This window comes from Echinops telfairi, unplaced genomic scaffold, assembly GCF_000313985.2.
Source record: "Echinops telfairi isolate 266 unplaced genomic scaffold, ASM31398v2 ScPeMD7_7415;HRSCAF=8453, whole genome shotgun sequence".
NCBI classification, from domain to species: Eukaryota; Metazoa; Chordata; class Mammalia; order Afrosoricida; family Tenrecidae; genus Echinops; species Echinops telfairi.
The window spans coordinates 1,797,174-1,820,843 of NW_022111315.1; the positions used below are offsets into that span (position 1 = coordinate 1,797,174).

Below are 23,670 nucleotides of genomic sequence, written 5' to 3' on the forward strand. Positions count from 1 at the left end.
GCCAGGTTGGTACAATTAACTAACTCAGAAGAGAAGGGCCAGTTAGTGTGCAATATAGCACTGAGAAAACACACTATCTTCCTCTAGTTCTTTAATGCTTCCCCCGCCCCCAACACTACCACGACCCCTATTATATCTTACAAATCTGGCTAGACCAGAACACACATACTGGTACAGATAAGAGCTTGAAACACAGGGAATTCAGAGCAGATAAACCCCTCAGGACCAATAAGGGGAGCAGCAATACTAGGCAGGCAAGGTTGGGGGTCGAGTACGGGGAACCTGATCATAGTGATAGACGTATGACCCCCATCCCAAGGGGAGGGACAGCAGAAAGTGGGTGAAATGAGACAGCGGTCAGTGTAAAACATGGAAAAAAATAATAATTTATAAATTATCAAGGGGACATGGAAGAGGGAGGGTGAGAGAGAGGGGGGGGAATGAGGGGCTGATGATAGGGGCTCAAGTAGAAAGAAAATGTTTTGAAAAAGATGATGAAAAAAGATGTACAGATGTGTTGATACAATGGATATATGTATGTATGGATTGTGATAAGAGCTGTAAGGGCCCCCAATAAAAGAAAAATACAGAGTCACAGCATCAAAAATAATTGGCTGATATTCAACCATTTCAAGAAGTAGCATATGATCAAGAACCAATGGTATGGAGTAAAGTAGTCCAAGCTGCACTGAAGTAATTATTGAAAAATAAAACTCTATAAATTGATGGTAAGCCAATTGGAATGTTTCAAAAAAACAGCTGCATTCTTGGAAGCACTCACTACGTTATGCTAAGGAATTTGGACAGATTATCAGGAGAGACAAGCGCCGGCAATAGTACATCACACTTGATAAAGTGGAGGGTTGGCAAAAAGAGGAAGATTCCTGACAAGCTGGATCATCACATTGGCTGCAACATTGGGCTCAATCATAACAATAATTGGAAGATGGCACAGGACTGGGCAGTGTTTTCTTCTGTTGTATATAGAGTTGCTATGAACTGAGCTATCTGAATGACACCTGACAACCAAAACAACATTTATCCTGAGGATAATTATCTCCTACATAGGAAATAAAATGTTAATTTCGAATAAATAAATAAAAAGGCTGTTTTAATTACTGTAGCTCTAGAATATGTCCTAAAATCAGGAATGTGAGTCCTCCTATTTAGTTCACTTCCAACATTGTGTTAGTTATTTGTGGCACCTTTCACTGTTTTACTATTTCTCTATAGAAAGCTGTAAGAAATTTTATCAGAATTATGTTGAATCTAATGATCACTTCTGATAGTATTCACATCATAACAATATTTTGTCTTTCAATCCATGAACATGGCATAGATTTCCATTTATTTAAGTCTATGGTTACACATTAGGTTACATGTTGGGTGCTAATCTCAAGGTCAGCAGTTTGAAATGAGTAACTTCTCCTCAGGAGAAAGATGAGGCTTTCAATTTCTGTAAAGAGTTACAGTCTCAGAAACCCAGGGGAAGTTCTACCCTGTCCTATAGGGTTACTATGAATAACAATCAACCCGATAACATGAGTTTGGTTTAGTATATTTCAGCAATGTTTTATAAATCTCATGGTCTAAGTTCTTCACCTCCTTGATTATATATATTTCCAGGTATTTTATTCTCATAAGTATTACTATATATGGATTAACCCCCCCATGAATTTCCCTTTCATATGTATCATTTTTGGTACATACAAGCCCAACTGATATGTGTTTGTTAAGTGTGTACTCTACAACGTTGCTAAAATGAGAGTCTTTAGTTTAGAAATATAATTAACATATGATATTGTTAGCAGGATCGATTTTATTTTTATTTTTTCCTCACTGTTGCTTCAATTAGGTCTTTGTTCAGAATGAGCTGTCCAAAAAGACAACTTGTATGGAATAAAATGAAGGGTTTATGCATCAGGCTTCTTTTCTTCTGTGGCAGTTTTCTCTTCTGCCAGTTTATTCTTCTGAACATATGAATTCTTTCTAGTTGCAGCCTTCTTTCCCATGACAGTCTTCTTCAGCTTCTTCACAGAAGCCACTTTCTTTCCTCCTTTCTTCCTCACTACAGGCTTTTGCCGGGAACTCCTTTCTCATCTGATTTAGCCTCTAATGCTGCTGATGCCTCAGCCACCCTGAGCTTGTGATTCAAGTCCTGCAGAAGAATGGTGTTCCTGCAGAAGGTGTTTGCATAGGGATTGAGAATCAACATGATTCTCAGGTTTTTCTGTGGGTTCTTCTTCAGGACTCTGTGATGAAATTTCTTGCTTGGTGCTCAGAGGACTCTTTGAATCTTGGGACTTTTCAAAATTCTGCTAAGGTCTGTGTTGATTTTTTTGTGTATGGGAAGGTTGCAGTTACTCTTTAGGAAGGTAGCTTTCTGCCAAATGCCATACACTTCATCCAACTTGCAAAATACACCTCCAGTTCAAATACAGAAACCCCGACGTTTCCAACAGGAGAAAGTTTCAAAGTGTTAAGTTTGCTGACATTGAGCACAGTAACTCCAGAGATGTTCCTGAAGGTCTTGATGATAGCATTATTTTCATTGTGAATAATGCACTGTCCCTGCACTGGACTGATGGGTTCTCATTTTGGCCTTGCACGCTCTTAATCACTGAGAGGCATAAACCTTGATATCATTCCAGGTCTTAAGTTTCTCAAGAAGCACAACAACTCCCTTTGCCTTCTGTAGCCTAATATTTTGTCTTTGACAGCAAAAGGAAGTTCAGGAACTTCCCCAGTACAATGACCTTTAGACATGACCAGCACAGGCAAGGTGGAGGCAATCAGATAGGACCAGATGGTATAGCACTTCTACATTGTGTTAACTCTCTGGTGCCAACGACTCCAGATTTTGGTTGGTGCAAACATGCAACGTCCACAACATATATTTCCTAAAGCACCTTGGCCAGAACAGTGTGTCCTACTGTCCTGAACTCTGGAAATTCTCGCCACAGCTCAGGTACTACTCCAGGAAGCAGCACTGGTCTGATGACGTGCCAATTCACTGACAGCATGGGGTAGCCTTTTGTTCTTGCGCAGGTTGGTGTGAACAAAATTCATGATATCCAGTTGGATGGAAGCCTTGAACACATCTGGAAAAGCAATATCTTTGCCACATGATTCAATCTTTTCACAGTACACTGAGATCAGTGGAAGAGTACACGCAATGACGAAGAGAAAAGACCAAGCTGCTCTCAACACGGTGGCTCCCACAAGAAAATGCAGCGTCTATTTTATATGAACAACATGAGTGTGGAAAGCTTAAACCTATTTATGAAAAACTTTGAAAATATGAGAGTTAGCTTTTAAATTTCACTGATTTGATTTTAGGAAAGACTAAATAACTGGAGGACTTATATGATGGGCAGTAAATTCAAGTGGATTTCAAAAGATGGCTTAGAATATAGATAAGAATGATATATTTTAAGTTGAATAGATAGGAACTGAAATGAACAAAGAGAATGGCCAAGGTGACCGACTTTAAAGACAACTCCACACAAAACAAACACAGCTCAAAGCAACATACAAAATATCAGAAATGTAGCAAGAACAAAGAAACCAATAACGCCATAGAAAAACATATAAATGACAGTAACAAAACTATACATATCAATAATGCCACTGAACATTAATGGTTTAAATGCGCCAGTCAAGAGACAGAGAGTAGCAGAAAGGATAAGAGCAAAGCCTATCAATATGTTGCTTATAAGAAACACACGTAAAGCACAAAGAGAAAAACCAACGGAAAAATCAAAGTCTGGACAAAAGCATATCAAACAAATGACCAAAAAAAAGCAGGCATGGCTCTGATAACATAAACATAGAGGCAAAAAAATCATGAAAGACTAAAAAGACATTACGTAATGAATAAAGAAATAATAAAACAAGGAAACATATACACCCAGTGAAAGGTGACAAAAATACATCAAACTCTCACAGTACTCAGGAGAGAAACAGACTCTAAGGCAACAATAGTGGGACACTTCAATATACTACTCTTAAGGAAAGACAAATCATCAGGCAAAAACTCAAGAAAGACACAAAAAAGCTAAAAACACAATGAAACTACTCAACCTCTAATATATATGTAGAATGTTCCACTCAACAATGACATAGTATGTATTGTTATCCAATGCACATGGAACATTCCCAAAAATAGACCAAATGTTTTGCAAAATAGCTAGCCATCTAAGTGAGGCATCAACTAAGTCCCCATTAAAAAAGCACACCACCCAGTGCCAACCAAGGATTGTAAATAATAAAAACCAAATTTGAAGGAAGGACAGTATGAGAGCTTAAATTGTGAGCACCCAGTTTGCAGAAGGCTGTGGATGACAATGGAAGCCTAGAATCCATTTGCAGGGTCTCCACATGCATTGAGATTCTGGTGAATCCACTCTGACCATAGTCCAGGGATGTGAATAGGATTGATATCAAACAGAGAGCATTGTAAAGTCAATTATAGCAGATGTGGTTAGTTAAAATGTAATACATCTAATCATGTGATCTCACTTTTGGACCATTTTAAAGTTGTTTCAATTTTTAACATTTTCTATTGCGGTGATCCTTTGTTTTGTTTTGTCATCATTGTTGTTTTTTTGTTGTATGCTTCCTGGTGGCAAACTGGTTACATATTGGATTGCTAACTGCCAGATCAGCAATTCAAAAACACCAGCTGCTCTTTGGGTAAAACATGAAGTTTCATATTCCCATAAAGAGTTACAGTTTCAGAAACCCACAGGGAAGCCCTACATTGTCACAAAAGCTTGCTATGAGTAGGAATGAACTAAATAACAGTGAGTTTGTTTTTTGGTTGTCTTGTTTATGTTTCATATGATTTTTGAAAATATACAATATACAAAAATTTATAGATAAATTTATAGAGACAGTAACTTGATTAATAACTATTTAGGGGCATGGCAGGAGAGAATGGGGAAGATGGGGATCTGAAAATAATGAACACAAGAAAAAAAAGTTTCTGAAATTGAATGTAGTGATTGTGATGATTGCGCATTTTTTCTTAATATGACTGAATAATTAAATTGTATGATGTATGCGTTATATGCCAATAAAACTATTTTTTAAAAATTGAGATTCCATAACTCATCTTCTCGAAAATATCACTATAAAATAGAAATTAATAACAGAAAGAACAAGAGTACAAAACTATATAATTGTTAAATGAACAACAAACCACTAAGATTGATTGGGTAATAGTTTAAATAAGGGAAGAAATTGTAAAATTCCTTGAAACAAATCTACAGTAAACCTTTGGAAAACAGCAAAATTTGTTATCAGAAGCAATTGATAGCAATTAACGAAACCAAAACGCCATACTCACTACCATAAAGTCTATGCCAAATTGTAGCAACTCTATAGGATAGAGTAGAATTGCCCCGGTGAGTTTCTGAGACTGAAACTGTTAACAGCAGTAGAAAGCTCTGTGTCTCCCTGGAGTGGACGGTGGTCTCTAACTGACGACCTTGTGGATCACAGCCCAATGAGTAGCTACTATGCCACCAGGGCTCGCAAGTAGCATCATCACACATATGAACTGAAATCAACCCACAAACAGCATCTTCATTAACTTGAACAAGAGCAACAAAATATACCCTTAAACACCATGAGAAAATAAGTCATGAAGATTAGAGTAGAGGAATAGGCCAAGGGAAAATGGCATCCAGGTAGATTTACCCACTCAGAGCTCCTGCTGCTAGACCAGAAAATTAAGACATAAGGGGAACAAGACAAGGAGGCTGAGTCCTAAAATTAGAATCAAGGTACTCAGGTCTGCCCCAGACCCCTGACTTTTTGGATTTTTCACTCACAAAGTGAACCAAGAACACACTGAAGCTCTAGATTCATTGTGCTGGGCTCATGGACTTTGGGCTCATGCCCCTGCCAGCACCTTAGTCCAGCAGCGAGCAGTGATTCCTCCAGGCTACCATCTAAAGTGATCATAATCCAAGACTTGAAGAGAGTTTCTGAAAGCTAATCACAAGACCTCAGAGCTCATCTCACTGTTAGCTACCTTGCACTCTTAGGGTCCGTGCAAGTAGCCATAGATTTGCAGCGATTGAAAACATTTCAGGAAATTTACTTGAGTCTAATCACAGTGTGGCAGAGAACAAGCAGGTAGACATACTGTGGTAGGCAAATTCAGTTCTTGGCCGAGAAGAAAACAACCTCTCTAATAAACTAGATCTCCTCTCCTAAGGGGTCAGCATGACATCCCCTAAATAACAGCACCCCACAAGCCCAATATAAAAAAGGGGAAAATATTTTTTCGGTAAAAACTGTAAATCCCAGGCTTATTGTTTAACTCCAAGACAAACCTGCAGAACAGGTCCTTTAGCAAACATCAACATAATACAGGAGCCAGAGCTGAGGAATGCCAGAAGTTAGCTACAGAGCCTGGAGGCTTTCAACACAACAAAGAGCCTCTGGAGCAAACATTAGTCTCAGAATAATTTCACTGAGCACAAATGGAGAGCCCCTAGCCAGATGGCTTATTTTATTTAATTCAATTTCAATTGGCCAGGGGATAAAAAAAACCTTCTCTGACCTACTCGGACATCAGCGGTCTTGGCACAAGCTAGGGCAACTCTGTAAGCCCAATGGGGGAAGCTACTGTCCGCCTTCAGTGGTCCTACACACAGCTGTGGAGGTCCTGCATGTCCTTTGCAAGGCTGGAGGATGGCCGAGGTTACTTCTCCCTGCCTGCTTCAGTGCTTCGTATGGCACAAGGCAGCTGTTGCAGTCATCTCCAGTGCTCCACACCACCGAAGGAGCCTCTGACTGGCTTGTGCTGTGATCTTGCTTACGAGGGTAATTCTACCCAGCATCTGTGGGACCTCCACCAAGCGGGCACATCACCCCGCCACCTTGAGGCAGGGTTGGAACTCCTCCAGTCCCACAGTCAGGTGATCAGGGCTCAGCTATCTCCTTAATTTTGATTCTTTTCCTTCTCTCTTTATTCTCTCTCCCTTCTTTCTTTCTCACCACAGTCGGTCTCAATAGGCCCATTTTTTCTTTATCCTTTTCTTTCTTTTTTCTAATTCTCTGCCTCTCTTTCCTTTCACACACCACTGCTGGCTTCTGAGCCACTACCCTCCACCAAGAGTGACTCCACCCAAACAACGGGGGAATTTCCAGCCTGTCCTCTGTGGGAGTGCTACACACCGCACAAGGCAGCTACAACAGCCCTCTCCAGTGTTCCACGTTGCAGGGGAAACATTACCTGGTCTCCATGGTGATCAAGCCAACTAGGAAAATTCTTCCCAGCAACTGTGGGACTTGCACTAAAAGGGCACACCCACCTGCCACCTTGAGGCAGGGTTTAAACCCTTCCAGCCCCACATTCAGGTGATCAGGAATCAGCTATCGCTTTCTTATTTATTCTTTTTTTCCACTCTTCTCTTTCCCACCAGCCAGTCTCACGGAGCACGGTGGTGTTTTTCCTTCCTTCTTTTTGTTTTCCTTTAATTTTTTCTTGTGTTTTTAAAATTTCTTCTTCTCGCCTCTCCCTCTCTTTCCTTCCATAGGTCACTGCTAGCATCCTGCACCTATACCCTCTGCCTCAGGCAACTCTGCCAATACAGCGGGAAGAGCTCCAGCCTGCCCCCTGTGGCAGTGATGCACACAACATGAGGCACTGCTGCACATGGCACAGCATTAGGCTCAGCAATCTCTTAGCTATTTAATTTTTTTTATTTTCTTCTTCATTCCCTTTTTCTTCTTTTTTCATCTTCTATCTCTTCTCTCCTGCCTGCCACAGTCTCAGCAGGTTCAGGTTTTCCTCTTTTGTTATTTTACTTGTTTGTTTTTGTTTTTAATCTTTGCTTTTGTGTGTGTTATTTGTTTTTTATTTTTGCTGTTATGTTTGTTTGCTTTTTCTCTCTTTTTCTTCCTTTCCCCCCTCTTTCCTTTCACAAGCCACTAACAGCTTCCAGACCACTCCCCTCAGCCTAGGGCAATTTTGGCTGCCCAGTTGGGGGAACTCCTGCCCACACTTATTGGCTTCACACACAGCAGGGGAAATGGGGCCTGCCTCCACTTCACCCCAATGGCTAGGGAATCTACCCCTCAAACAGCTGGGGTAACTTCAGCCTACACCCCAAGACCGTACAAGTGCTGAGGGAACTAATATCCACAATTTGTGGTGCTCTACACTGCTGTGGGAACATCTGCCCCAAATCCACGGCAATCTTTCTGACTAGGGCAATTCTTTCTGCCATCCATGGTGCTTTACACGAAGGAAGGTACACACACCCAGCCTCCATGGCACTCCAGTTGCAGAAGGAAACTCCACACACCATCCGAGGAGCTCCAAGCTCGATGGAACACACCACCACAGGTTCCTGGGATTTCAGCCAGTGAAGCAAAATCCTTGTGGGTCCACAACCACCGAACACTGTCCCATGAATACTGGTTGGATAGGGTAAGAGTGAAACCACAGACAGATACAGTGGTAGTCTAACCACCCAGTGCAGCTACTTATAGAAAGTTTGAAGAAGCACTCATATGAGTGCCAAAAGAGCCCAGTGCTCTTTGACTGTCTTGTAGATGACACCAGGGTCTTCTAAAACAACACATAACCAGCAATCAGCCTCAACAGACTCAACGACAAAGCAGGAGAAACAGAACACAATGCCAGAAGAAGTCATGAACATAGCGATGTGCCTAGAAGGAACAGACATTGACCTGCCACAGAAAGAAATTTTCAGAATGCTGCTCCATGTCATACAGGATATGAGGGAAGAAATACAGAAAAAGGATGAAATAATAGATGAGATAATGGCCATGCCCCAAAGGGAAATACAAGACCTAAGGGCTAAAATAACAAAATCCAGTAGCAACTTAACAGGCTTTGCCAACAGACTTGGGGAGGCAGAGAATCACACCAGTGATCTAGATGAGAGCCAGGCAGACTTCAACAAACAGGAGAGACAGTGATATAAGACAATCAGAGAAGCCGAAGAAAATCTGAGATCTATGTCTGATGCTATGAATAAGAACAATATTATAATGATTGGACTATCAGAACAAGATACAGCAAAGAAGTCAACAGTGAAAATAGCAAGGGAATTCTTAGAGGAAAACTCCCCCAGCTTAATAAATAAAAATTAGGCAATTATTCAGGAGGCTGAAAGAATACCAACCAGACTGAATCCCAAGAAGAAGTGATCATGACACAAAATAGTTAAATGATCCAACTATGAGGAAAAGGAGAAATTAATAAGAACAGCTAGGTAAAAACAAATAGTAACGTATATAGGTAGCCAAATAAGAATATGTTCCGACCTATCAGCAGACACGATGAAGAAGAGAAGGGAGTGGAGTAACATATTGCAAAATTGAAGGAAAATAACGCAAACCAAAGAATACTAAATCCGGGGAAATTATCTTTTATGAAAGATGGAGGAGTTAGAGTCTTCCCAGACAAGGAAAAACTCAAAGAATATGTGAAAAGAAACCCAGCCCTACAAAATATCCTTTACGACCTAGTACGGGCAGAAAATCAACAGTCACCAAGCACAAATAAGAGACCGCCATATAGAACAACTCCACCTAGAGGGCGACAAAGAGAAAACAGCCCCCCAAGATAGAAATAGCTCAATGGTGGAAAGAAGGCAAGAATCAACCACACATACACACACAAAACACAAGCTGATAAGATAGGTAGGTAGGTAAACACCCAACACAAAAGGTACAAGATAACATCAGAGAGTCCACAAATGGATGTAATGAACTGAATATCAATGGACTTAACTCAGGCATTAAAAGGGAGAGGATAGCAGACTAGCTTAGGAAACAACCCATCGATCTGCTGACTACAGGAGACATATCTCAAGTTACAGACAAGAACAGGCTGAGAATTAAAGGTTGGAGAAAAATATAGCAATCAAATGACAATTTAAAAAAGCAGGGGTAGCAATCTTAAACTCTGACAAAATTGATCTTAATGTACAAGCCATACACGACACAAGGGGTGTGTGTGCACTATATAATCCTGAAGGGAACAGTAGACCAATAACAAATGAGCATAATAAATATATGTACCCAATGAGAAATCCATGAAATTAAAACACTCCGAAGTTGAAAAAAGAAATCACAGCCTCAACAACTATAGTAGGTGACTTTAATACACCATTCTTTGAAAAAGACAGATCACAGGAAAAGAAACTTAACAAGGAGGCTGCAGATCTATGCAGCACAATTTAAGAAGTTGACCTGATAGATATTTTCAGAGCTTTCCCACCAAATGCAAAAAAAAAAAAAAAAAAATCACTTTTTTTCAAGCCAAGATGGCACAAATTCAGAGAGAACACATGCTGAGACACATGTCGTACCTGTGTAAACTCAACCACATAGAGATAATACACACTTCTCTCTCTGACCATTATGCCATCAGGCTGGACATCAACAGAAAGACGGCGATGAAGAAAACAAGGGCAAACAATTGGAGAATGAATAACTCTCTGTTGCAAAAGGAGTGGGTAATGGCACAGATCACAAATAAAATCAGGAAGTTTCTAGAAAACAATAAAAATGAAAGTATGACGTACCCAAACCTATGGGACACAGCAAAGGCATTTATCATAAGAATTTTTATAGCAATACATGCACACATGAAAAAGGAAAAGAGACTTACGGTTGATATGCTGGCACAAAACTTAGAACAATTAGAGCAGAGTCAACAGGACAATCCTACTCGTAACAAAAGGAAAGAAATAATGAAAATCAGGGCTGAGGTACAGGAGAGGGAAAACAAAAAAACTATGGAAAAATTAATGCAGCTAAAAGTTGGTTCTTTGAAAGGATCAACAAAATTGATAGAGCACTGGCAAACTTAACCAACAAAAGGAAGGAAAAAATTTCAATAGCAAGGAAGAGGCATGAAGCAGGGGCATTACAAGGGACCCTAATGAAATCAAAGGATAATCACGCAGTACTACAAAGGGCTGAAATTTCATGAATTCAACAACATTGAAGACATGGACAAATACTTGGAAAAACAATCACTCCCTAGATTATCCCAGATGGACGGCAAGACTCTCAACAGATCCATAGCAATAGAAGAAATAGGCAAGATTATCAAGGGATTACCAACAAAAAAAATCCCCTGGGCCAGATAGCTTCAGAGAATTCTACCAAGCATTCAGGGAAGAACTGACACCAATCCTACACAAACTCTTCCAGAACATAGAAAAAGACGGAAAATTCCCAAACTCTTTCTATGAAGCCAGTATAACTCTGATACCTACAGCAGGCATTAATCGCACAAGAATTGAGAACTACAGACCAATATTCCTAATGAACATCGATGTAAAAATACTTAACAAAATACTGGACAAAAGAATACAAAAGCATATAAAACAAATACTTCACCATGACCAAGTGGCATTCATACATACACAAAACCATTAGTATTATTTGCCACATTAACATGAAAAATTATAAGAACGACATGATATTATCGATTGCAGAAAAAACATTCAACAACATCCAACACCCATTCCTGTTTAAGACACTCAAGAAGATTGGAATGGAAGGAACATTCATAAATATTATACCAGCTATATACAAAAACTAACAGTTAACGTGATAATCAATGAAAAAAAAGACAGAAAACATTCCACTGAAAAAGGGGAGCAGACAAGGATTCCCATTGTCCCCACACCTATTTAACATTGTACTGGAGGTCCCAGCTAACAACATAAGGCAAAGAAAAGACATCATAGGTATTCTTCTGGGGAAAGAAAAGGCGAAACTTCGTTATTTGCAGATTATATGATTTTATATATTGAAAATCCCCCAAAAGTCCACACGTGGAATTTTGGAAGCGATACAGGAATGTGTCAGAGTGGCAGGATCCAGGATCAACAAGTCTATTGGACTGCTATACACATCAGATAAGATCACAGAAGAGATGATTAGGCAACCACACATTGAAATACCCAGGGGAATACCTAACTGAAAAAACAAAAGATTTCTATCAGGAAAATTACAGAGCACTATTACAAGACACCGAGAGTGACCTCAACAAATGGAAGAATATCCCATGCTCGTGGATTGGATGACTCACTATAGTAATGATGTCAATTCTGCCCAAGGCACTATATATGTTTAACGCTATCCTAATACAAATACCATCATCCTTCTTCAAAGAATTGGAAAATCAGAAAGTAACCAGTGTTGGAGGGGCTGTGGTGAGGTAGGAACTATCGTCCACTGCTGGTGGATCTGTAGGTATGTACAACCATTATGGAAATCTATTTGGCGATATGTAAAACAAGTGGAATTTGAGCTATCATATGACCCAGCAATCCCGCTACTGGGCATATATTCAGAAGAGGCAAGAAACAAACCATGGCCAGACATCTGTGCTCTAATGCCCATTGTGATACAGTTCACAATGGCAAGGATTTGGAAACAACCCAAATTTCCATCAATGGATGAATGGATCAAAAAGCAGTTGTATATACATACAATGGAGTGCTACACATCCCTAAAAAGCAGTGATGAACGCATGAAGCACATTGCCACATGGGAATAACTGGAGGAAATCATGCTGAGCAAAGTAAGCCAAGCACAAAAGGAGAAGTCCACTGAGGTAAGCTTAAAATGGGACATAGGAGAAAAGCTACTATATACATACATTCCTGGGGTGAGGTTCAGGTTCTATGGCAGGGACCAAACCAAATCCAGGGATACATACGGCAGCCAAATATATATTACGGTGAAAGAAAGAGAGAGAAAAAAAGAAGTGGGTAGGGGGGGAAGCAGGCCACAAACCAACCCAAGGGGAGATTATTGTTTAGATCTCCACAGGAGAGGGAAAGAGAGAGACCAGGCTTCAACTTGATGCACCAAGATGTGAATACAACATACCAGCATGTACCAGGGAACCAATAGAGAGGTCTGCGGGGCTGGCCCCAATCACAACTATGTGGACATCCCCCTCTCACAGAAAAATGCGCTACAGAGGACAGCACTGAAACTACAGCTTGGGGAAAGGGGCATGTCTCATTAACGCACACAGAATAAATGAAGAATGATGGAGAGGGAGCGGAATTATTCCTGGACCACCAAACCCTGAGGATGATATTCCTGCTCAGAGCAGACAAGGCACAGAGAGGACCACAGGGCCGGGCCCACCACGAGACACAATGTCCCTCACTGAACCACAGCATTACAGTTGAGAGTGCTGCAGACAGTGTGGGAACTGTGGCCGGTCTTACCCCATCACATTGGGGCAAATCACTGAGGGCATGCAACAGAGCAGCAAAGGGAGCAAAGTGATGAAATCCTCAGGGAATACCAAAAATGGACTTTGGAGACAGAGCATGACACCCCATCAGATTCAATTGAAAAACACTTGTAAAGGCCAACAAACAGACCTTGAACTATTTATAGGCTTTTCCATTGTTGTCAGTGGCATATTTTTGTTGTTATTTTGTTTTGGTGTTGTTGTTATTGTTTTGTTGGTTTTGAATTCCTTTGTTGTTTTGTTTGGCTTTGCCTGGTTTTGTGCTTATTAATGTCTCTGCATGTCTATCTAGATAACACAGGCGGGATAAACAATTTGTAGATGAAATGAGCAGGACTGATGGTTCCAAGAGGATAGAGGAGAAGGGGGAGCGGGAGTAAAAAAAGGGGTGGAACCAGCCCAGAGACAAGGGAACAACAAGTGAACTAAAATCAATGAAGAGAAGAGTGTGGGATGCTGCGTGGAGCTTTATCAAGAGCAGTGTAGCAGCAAGGAATTGCTAGATCCGTATGAAGGCCGAACATGCTAGTGGGATAAGAGGAAAGTGAAAGGAATTAGAGGAAAGAACTAGGAGGCAAAGGACATTTATAGAGGTCTAAATACAGGTATGTGCATATGTAAATATATTTATATATAACGAGAGGGGAATAGATCTATGTACTTATATCTATATGTTAAGAATTAAGGTTTAAACCTGTAAGATGACAAGGTGGCGAAGGGGTCAGGTATCAGGCATCAAAGCCCCCCCGCCCCCCCAATAATCATAGCATTGTGAATGAGGGGGAGTGCAGAGTGGGGACCCAGGGCCCATCCGGGGGAAATTGGACATCCCCTTGTAGAAGGGCTGCGGGGAGGTGAGGAGCAAATTGGAGTGCAGTGTAGTAACGATGAAATATGCAATTTTCCTCTAGTTCTTAAATGCTTCCTCCACCTCACTACCATAATCCCAATTCTACCTTACATATTTGGCTGTACCGGAGGATGTGCACTGGTACAGATAGGAACTGGAAATACAGTGAACCCAGGACAGATGAACCCCCCAGGACCACTGGAGAGAGTGGTGACGGCGAGATGGTGGAGGGAAGGAGAGAGAGAAAGGGGGAACAGAGGACAATGTCTACATGTGGCCTCTTCCCTGGGGGACGGACAGTGGAGAAGTGGGTGAGGGAGATGTTGGATGGGGTAAGATATGATAAAATAATAATAATTTATAAATTATCAGGGGTTCTGGGGGAGGGGGGACCAGGGATGGAGGGGGGAAAATGAGATGACACCAAGGGCTCAAGTGGAAAGCGGTGTTGTAAGAATGATGAAGTCAACATATGTACTAATGTGCTGGACACAAATGACGTATGTACAGATTCTGATGAGTTGTATGAGCCCCTAATAAAATTATTATTTAATTTAAAAAAATTAAGGTTGCAGATGGACGTTTGACCTCGACTCAAGTAGTCCCTCAATGCAAGAACATTTTGTTCTAAAAATCCGGCATTCTGTGATGCTCACCTTCTGACACGATCCCTGAAGACACAACGGGTACATAAGCAAAGGTGGTGAAGAAAGCTGATGGTGCCTGGCTCTCAAAAGATATAGCCTCTGGGGTCTTAAAGGCTTGAATATAAATAAATGGCCATCTAGCTGAGAAGAAAGAAATCCCACATGGAAGAAGCACACCAGCCTGTGTGATCATGTGGTGTTGATGGGACCAGGTATCAGGCATATAAGACCCAGAATTAAATAATATCCAATGTGAACAGGGGGCGGGTGTGGAGTGGAGACTCAAAGCCCATCCATAAACAGTTGGACAGCCCCTCACAAAAGGGTCACAAGGAATAGATGAGCCAGTCAGGGTGCAGTATAGCACCAATGAAACACACAACTTTTCTCTACTTCCAGCCACTCTCATGACCTCAATTCTATCTTACAAATCAGATCAGAACAGAACATACACACTGCTACAGATTAGAGCGCACACACAGGGAATCCAGGATAGATAAAACCCTCAGGGCCAAAAATAAGAGTAGCGATACCAGGAGGATAAGGGGAAGGTGGGGGGAGAAAGGGACAATCGATCACAAGGATCAATATATAACACACTCCCAGAGGGACGAACAACTGAAAAGTGGGTGAAGGCCAACAGAGGATGATGTAAGATAAGATAATAATAATCTATAACTTATCAAGGGTTCATGAGAGAGGGTGGGTGGGGGTGGGAGGGAAAAATGAGGAGCTGATATCAAGGACTCAAATAGAAAGAAAATGCTTTGAAAATGATGGCAGCATATGTACAAATGTGCTTCACACAATGGATGAATGTATGGATTGTGATAAGAGATGTAAAACCCACAATAAAAGTATTTTATTTTTTAAAAATGAAGAGCTAAAAGTTCATAGAAAAATAAAAAGACCCTTGAGGAAGTGGATTAATGCAGTGATTATAACAGTGGGTTCAAGCAAAAGAACAGTTGTGAAGATAGCACTGAACCAGGCAGTGTTTCACTGTATTGTACACAGGGTGGTTATGTTGATGTTGAGTCCATGGCCCCAAAACACAACAGTAGCTAATGATTGAGAGCACCTTTTCATATGCTTCCTTACTCTTTGACTATCCTGTTTGACACATGTTCTGTTTTCGTACTTATTGGTGGCTCATACAAATCTTATCACAATCCATACATCAATTGTGTCAAGCACATTTGTACATTTGTTGCCTTAATAATTCTCAAAATATTTGCTATCCACTTAAGTCTTTGGTATCAGCTCATTATCCCCCTCCCTCCCGGATCCCTCCTCCCTCAGGAACCCTTGATAATTTATAAATTATTATTATTTTGTCATAACTTACACTGCCCGACATCTCCCTTCATCCACTTTTCTGTTGTCCGTCCCCCAGAGTGGAGGTTATGGGTAGATGCTTATAATTGGTTCCCCCTTTCTACACCACCATCCCTCCACCCTGTGGTATCGCCACTCTCACCACTGGTCCTGAAAGGATCATCAGTCCTGGAATCCCTGTTTCCGGTTCCTATCTGTACTAGCGTACATCCTCTTGTATAGGCGAATTTGTAAGTTAGAATTAGGATCATGACAGTGGGAGGGAAGACACATTAAAGAACTGGAGGACAGTTGTATGTTTCATCATTGATACACTGCCCCCTGACTGGCTCCTCTCCTCCCTGAGACCCTTCTGAACGGGGATGTCCAGTTTCCTACAGATGGGCTCCTCTCCTCCCTGAGACCCTTCTGAACGGGGATGTCCAGTTTCCTACAGATGGGCTTTGGGTCTCCACTCTGAACTCCCCCTCATTTACAATGATATGTTTTTTTGCTCTTTGATGCTTGATACCTGATCCCTTCGACACTTCGTTGTCACAGAGGCTGGTGTGCTTCTTCCATGTGGGCTTTGTTGCTTCTCAGCTAGATGGTCATTTGTTTATCTTCAAGCCTTTAAGATCCCAGATGCTATATCTTTTGATAGCTGGGCACCATCAGCTTTCTTCTCCATATTTACTTATGCATCTGCTTTGCTTTAACGATCATGTCCAGAAGGTGTGTATCATGAAAGCCAATTTAATAGAACAAAATGTTCTTGCATTGAGTAAGTACTTGAGTGGAGGTCCAATGTCCATCTGTTGCCTTCGCTAAACCTATATATATATATATGCACGTAGATCTATTTCTCACCTTTATGTTTCCCAAGGAAAAGAATATGGTTAATCATGCACCTTTAAATGAGTTTCTTTTCAGCCCTTGGTGATCCAAGGCCATACTATAGGCTACCTAGACTCTGTAGATCTTGTTCTTTTGATGTGTACAGCCTACCACAATAGGCCACATCAGAAAGATCTGAGTTGGAAAAGCCACTAAGTTTGCTAGATTTTACCTTAAATGATCCATTTGCTAATTAAAGGAACTAATATACATCTCATATACTTTGGACATATTGCCAGGAAAGACCACTTCATGGAAAATAACTTCAGGCTTGGTAGAGTAGAAGGGCAGTGGAAGAGAGGAAGACCTTCAAGGAGATGGATTGATACAGTGGGTGCAACAATGGGCTCAAGCATAGAAACAATTAGAGGATGGAGAAGGACTGGGAACTGTTTTGTTCTGCTGTGCATAGGGTGCTGTGTTCTGCTGTGCTATAGGTCAGATCCAACTCAATGGAAAACAACAACAACAATACACGCTTTTGAACTTAAATCTTTAAAACCCTGAGAAGAGAAGAGAAAGACTACTGTGATAAGGTAATGGAATTTGAAGGTATTGGTTCAAATTTCTTGATTTTGAGGTTGCCATATAATAATTAAATTGGGCATTGGGCTTGTAACTGCAAGATCAGTAGTACAAAACTACCAGTCTCTCCATGGGAGAAATATGAGGCTTTCTACTCCTGTCAACAGTTACAGTCTCAGAAACTCATAGGGACAGTTCTATCCTGTCCTATATGGTTGCTTCGAGTCATAATCAACTTAAGAGTAGTGAATTTGTTTGAATAAAAAACAAGCTATCATTTGTTTTCCATTTTAACTCATACTTGTTTATTTTCTATTTTTAATATTTTTTGCTTCTCTTGGATTAAAATATATGCATATAACCAATGACACCGAACAAGTTTTATAGGAGTTGTTAAATGAAAATATAATTTGCTGTGTAAATGTTTATGGAAGACAATAATGAATTTGAAAAATGAAAGCTACACTTTTGCTCAAGATAAACTATCATGTAAAAGACGGTAACTATGAACTACTGACTTTGTAATTAAAAGCCCTAAAGAAACAGAAAACCACAAAATATACTCAAAACAATTCTTTTCAAGGCATGGGCCATCAGGAAAATAGTCAGAATAAAGTTTGAGGGCCTGAAAACAAAACAAATGAGTCTAATGTTTTCCCAGCTCACAGCCATGAGATTGCTTCCATTTTGCAGTGTAGGAAGAACAAATTCTCTGGGCATTTCTCAGACTCTCTGGCTTAAACCAACAGAGTTGAATATGTGTCAGTCCAAGGTGTCTAAAGTTTACAGAACAGAGTAGCATAGAGTAGAGAGCAGCACAGAAAGAAAACCTATTTGAAGATTCCATAGAGAATTGATCAGCATGTGCATAAAAGGAAACTGTTCTACGACAGAGGGGAAAACCATTAAAAAAGATTAGAGGGAAGAGTTTCCAATAATCAGCACATTGCACACCAAATGATAATTGTTTGTGCTAGTTAGATTGGAAAAACTAAAAATTCAATGAGGCATTGAGGAGAATGTCTACCAGAGTATTGCCTCAGATGTGGGGAATATTATATCATTAAACTGATAATATTTATGGAATAAATAATAGTCCAGCATTTATGAAAGTAAAAATTAAGACTTTGAAAGCTAGATATCGGACTGAGAACACACATACACACAGGCAGATCTCTCTACAACCAAGAGTAAGTTAGCATGAAAGAAAGATCAGGTAGCCTGTGATCTCAGAGAATGGAATGAATTGAAATATCCACATCCCAGAGATTGTGGGAACAATTATAGAAAAAGGAAGAAGGAACAGGCCCACTCTCCAGGCCCCCCATGCTCTTCCTCTGGTTACCAGCACTCACTTGCCATTTTCGGATGCAGCCAGCCTTAGCTAGTCAGCCCTACTCATTACCACAGCAAAGGCCATTTGGCCCCATACTCCAGCAAGTCAGAATTCAAATGGCCTCATGCTTCACAAAGGCAGGCCCTAAGTTCCACATAGTGTTATTTTTCTTTTTTCTCATCTACTCTTTTTTTCTAAACAATAACGATTTTTATTTTTGTCTTTAAATTTCCTTGATCTTCATCAGCAAGTGCTTCTAGTCGTAGCAGAAGAACACTGTCAGCTATAGTAACAGTAGATGAGTGCCAGAAAGTACTCAAAATATGACTGAAGAAGAACTACCTTCTTAAAGCACAGTCAACTATAATGACATAGATGGAGTAAAGCCTTCAGGACCTTCATATGCTAAGGAAGCACAACTCAAAAAGAGAAGATACATTTGGAGACATTGATTAATAATTGGAACTTGAAATTCATACATTTTGAATCTAGAAAAAATGTAAGTCGTCAAAAATGAAATGGTGGAGCTCTGGAAATATGGCACCAATTTATGATCCCACGTGTGAGGAACTCGCTGTGGGATCACCAGCTTTGCAGGCCAGGTAGCTGAGGGGCTGCTCCCACTTCCCCCCACCCCATATTCAGTGGCTCACCAGCCTGAAGAATGGCTAAGGACAATCTATGTTTTGAGTGCATCCTGTGGACACACATGAGAACTCCTGGGGATCATGAACATTGGAAGTCATGGCAGTGGCCAGTGGAGCAGTGCTTCCATTGGTGATAATCCCTAACAAAGGCCCAGGTCTCTCCCCAAGTTGCTCTACAGAAAAATAACTCTGGCTAGTTGGAGAGAGAACTAGCATCAAGGAAACATAGGAGCTGCTGGAATCTGCAGTACAGAGGGTTCCAGGGGGGAAGGTTCCAGGGGGGTTGGTAGAATTGTTCCTACTTTGTTTTGAGAAAGGACACACAAGTATCCTCATGCTGGCTAAGAAAACGGAACCTGGAATTTTTCCACCACAGGCTAGATGCCCACTGATCAGAAGCCCCTCTTCCCTTGGACATCCACTATAATAGCCCGTTTACACCCTAGGACCACATGTAAAGAGCAGATAGTTCTGAATTGTGCAGGAATCCACCATTATGAGCACAATATTGAAAAGATGGTACACTCTCTACATAATACACAGGGTTAGTAATGGACTCTGGTAGATTCATTATACCCCTCCCTTATCCTAACCATGATAACCTCTTCCCTCCACCTCAACAACACACAGCCTCCTTTAACTTACCAAGTAAAATTTCATCTACCTCCTTCTCCAACTCATGAAAAATTTCCATAACTAAGGGACAGCTTACTATGATTAATACCACCACTCAAAACCTACTCATGAGCAGCAAAATCCAAATCAACTTACTCAACTAAAACTCCCTCCTCATCTATGCACAATACATTTCCAGCATCTATCTGATCCTTGCCCTAAATAAATGAGCCAGCCCCTCTCCCACTATACACCCCAGAATAGTATGCTCACCATCAGCTCACACAAGATGTGACACAAGCAACAGTCAACAACAACAGCTACTGTAAAAGATCTAGAGAAACATAAGTCAATTACTGAAGATGACCCAAACCTGGCAGTTTACACAAAAGAAGCAGCCCTTGAAATGCCAGTGAAAAAATGTGTGAGAATATTACTTAGTGCCATACAAGAAATTTTAGAATTAATCATGAAAACTAATGAAAAAATATAGATACTAGAATCCTCACACCAAAGGGAATTCCAGGAGTTAAGGAATAACATAACAAAAATAGATTAAAATGGTGAATGATATCAACAATACAATAGAAGAAATGGAAAACCAAATCAGTGATCTTGAAGATAACCAACAGAATTAAGCAAATGAGAGAAAGAGTCAAACAAAGAAGCAAAAGTATCTGGAGATAGCCTGATGAGGATGTAGGATGAAGCAATATATGATTCAAATTATTGGGGCCCATGAACAAGAAGAAATAAATAAATAATCCTTTAGTTAATACAGTAAGGGGATTCTTGGAAGACAATTAACACAATATCACAAAGGAGGAGACAATAACCATTGAGGAAGCAGAGAGAACACACACAAAACAAAATGACATCAAGACATATACTAGACAAATTATCAAATTTCAAGGAAAAGGAGAGAATCATGAGAGTGGCTAGAGAGAAAAAAGGAGTCACATATAAAGGTAAACGGATAAGAATAAGCTCAGACCTCTCTTCAGAGGCCATGCAGGAAAGAAGAAATTGGAGAAATGTGTTCTGAAATTGAAAGACAACTGCAATCCAAGAATCCTTTTCCAGAGAATCTCTTTATCAAATCTGAAGAAGATATTAAAGTTTTCTCAAATAAGGGAACATTTAGAGACTTTGTAAAAACAAAACCAGCATTACAAAAGATACTTTCCAGGTCTTTATGGGCAAAACCCCAACAACCACAGCACACAAACTTGGGACCAGCACAGGCTGTAACACAACCAAGAAACCAACACATTACAAACAGTATTCAAAACATGAAGGATCCAATGGAGATAGGAGAGAAAAATAAACTTCACACACATTATGCTATAAAGGAGAAGAGGAAATACAAAACACAAATAGTACGAGATTACAGAAAAGAATCTACATTTAGATTTAAGTACGCTGAATGTTAACAGTTTTAATCACATCTTTTAAAAGACAAAGGGTAGCAGAATGGATAAAACAACAAAATCTGTCAATCTGCTGCGATCAAGAGACACATCTCAAACTTACAGACAAAAATAGACTGAGAGTCAAAGGATAGCAAAAAAGTTACCATGCAAATGTCAATCCCCAAAAAGCAGGGGTGGCCATCTAAACCCTGAAAAAATAAACCTCAAGGTACATGACATAACAAGATCAAGGGATCAGTAGACTAAAAACCCATAAACATACATGCTTCCAACAAAAGACCTTCAAATTTCTTCAACCAAATTTTCAAAGAGATGAAAAGAGAAATCACTGGATTGGGGGCAGGGGTGTGTGTGTCCACGTAGTTTGGATTGGGGCCAGGCCCGCAGACCTCTCTATTGGCTCCCTGCTTCATGTTGGTATGTTGGACACACCCCCTCCCAGAAGAATGCACTCCAGAGGACAACACTGAAGTTACAACTCATGGACAGGGGCATGTCTGATCAGAGCACAAAGTAGAAAAGGAAGAGGGAAGGAGAGAGAGTGGAGCACATCATGGCCCACCAAGCTCTGAGGACAATGCAGCCCGTGCACAGAGAGAACCACAGGGCCAGCCCCACCATGAGACCCGATGGCCCTCACTGAGCCATAGTGCTATGGGGGACAACATTGAAGATAGAGTGTGGGAATTGTGCCCGATCTGACCCCACCACATTGGGGCAAAACACTAAGGGTGTGCAACAGAGCAGCAAGGGGAGCAAAGCAATGAAGTCTGCAGGGAATACCAAAAATAGATTTTGGGGCCAGGGGATGGCACCCTATCACACTCGATGGGAAAACACTCACTGTCAACAAATAGACCTAGTAATATTTATAGGCTTTTATTTTTTTTTGGTCATTGGTTTTTCTTTTCTTTTATTGTTTTGTTTTGATCTCTCTTGTTTTTGTGCTTATTATTGCCCCTGCATGTCTATACAGATAAGATGAGTGGGCTAAACAATCCAGAGGAGAAAACAACTGGACCTAGGGTTCTGGGGGAGGGGGCAAGGGAGAGGGGGAGCTGGGGAAAAGGAACAGGGTGTCAACAAACCCAGGGGCAGGGGAACAAGAAGTGATCTAAAATTGATGACGAGAAGGGCATCAGATGCCTGGTGGGGTTGATCAAGGGCAATATAGCTGAGAGGAATTACTGAAACAGGAATGAAAGCTGAACAGAATAGTGGGACAAGAGGAAAGTAAAAAGAAATAGAGGGCAGAACTAGGAGGCAAACGGCATTTACAGATGTCTAAATACAAGTATGTTCATATGTAAATATATTTATATATAATGATTGGGAAATAGATCTATGTACATATGTTTATTCCTTATGTATTAAGGCAACAGACTGACATTGGGCCTTCAATCAAGTACTCCATCAACACAAGAACACTTTGTTCAATTAACCTGGCATTCTGTAATGCTCACCTTCCCTGACACGATCACTGAAGACAAAATGGGTGCATAAGCAAATGTGGTGAAGAAACCTGATGGTGCCTGGCTATCAAAAGATATAGTATTTTGTGCTTAAAAGGTTTGAAGATAAAGAAGTGGACATCTAGGTGAGAAGCAACAAAACCCACATGGAAAAAGAACACCAGCCTGTGTGATCATGAGGTGTTGATGGGATTGGGTATCAAGCATCAAAGACCCAGAACACAAAATCATGTCAATTTGAATGAAGGGGAGTGCAGAGTAGAGACCCAAAGCCCATCTCTAGACAGTTGGACATCCCTTTACAGAAGGTTCACAAGGAAGAGAAGCGCCAGTCACTGTGCAGTATAGCACTGATGAAACATACAACTTTCCTCTATTTCTTGAATGTTCCCCCACTACCTACCTTACCAATCCAGCTACACCAGAGCATGCACACTGGTACAGATAATAGCTAGAAACACAGGGAATCCAGTACAGATAAAGTCCTCAGGACCAATAATGAGAGCAGCAATACCAGGAGGGGAAGGGGAAGGTGGAGGGAGAAAAGGGGAACCAATCACAATGATCTACATATAACCCCTCCTAAGGGAGTAGGCAATAGCAAAGTGGGTGAAGGGAGACAACAGTTGGTGTTAGACATGGAAAAAAA

The 23,670-nt window shown here is 40.7% G+C and overlaps 1 protein-coding gene and 1 pseudogene across 1 annotated transcript in view; both read right to left on the minus strand.

The window, feature by feature from the left end:
* EDA (ectodysplasin A) overlaps positions 1–23,670 on the minus strand; it is a 558,670-nt gene that overhangs the window by 264,283 nt on the left and 270,717 nt on the right. The window lies entirely within an intron of this gene.
* LOC101641598 lies at positions 1,914–10,412 on the minus strand (annotated as a pseudogene).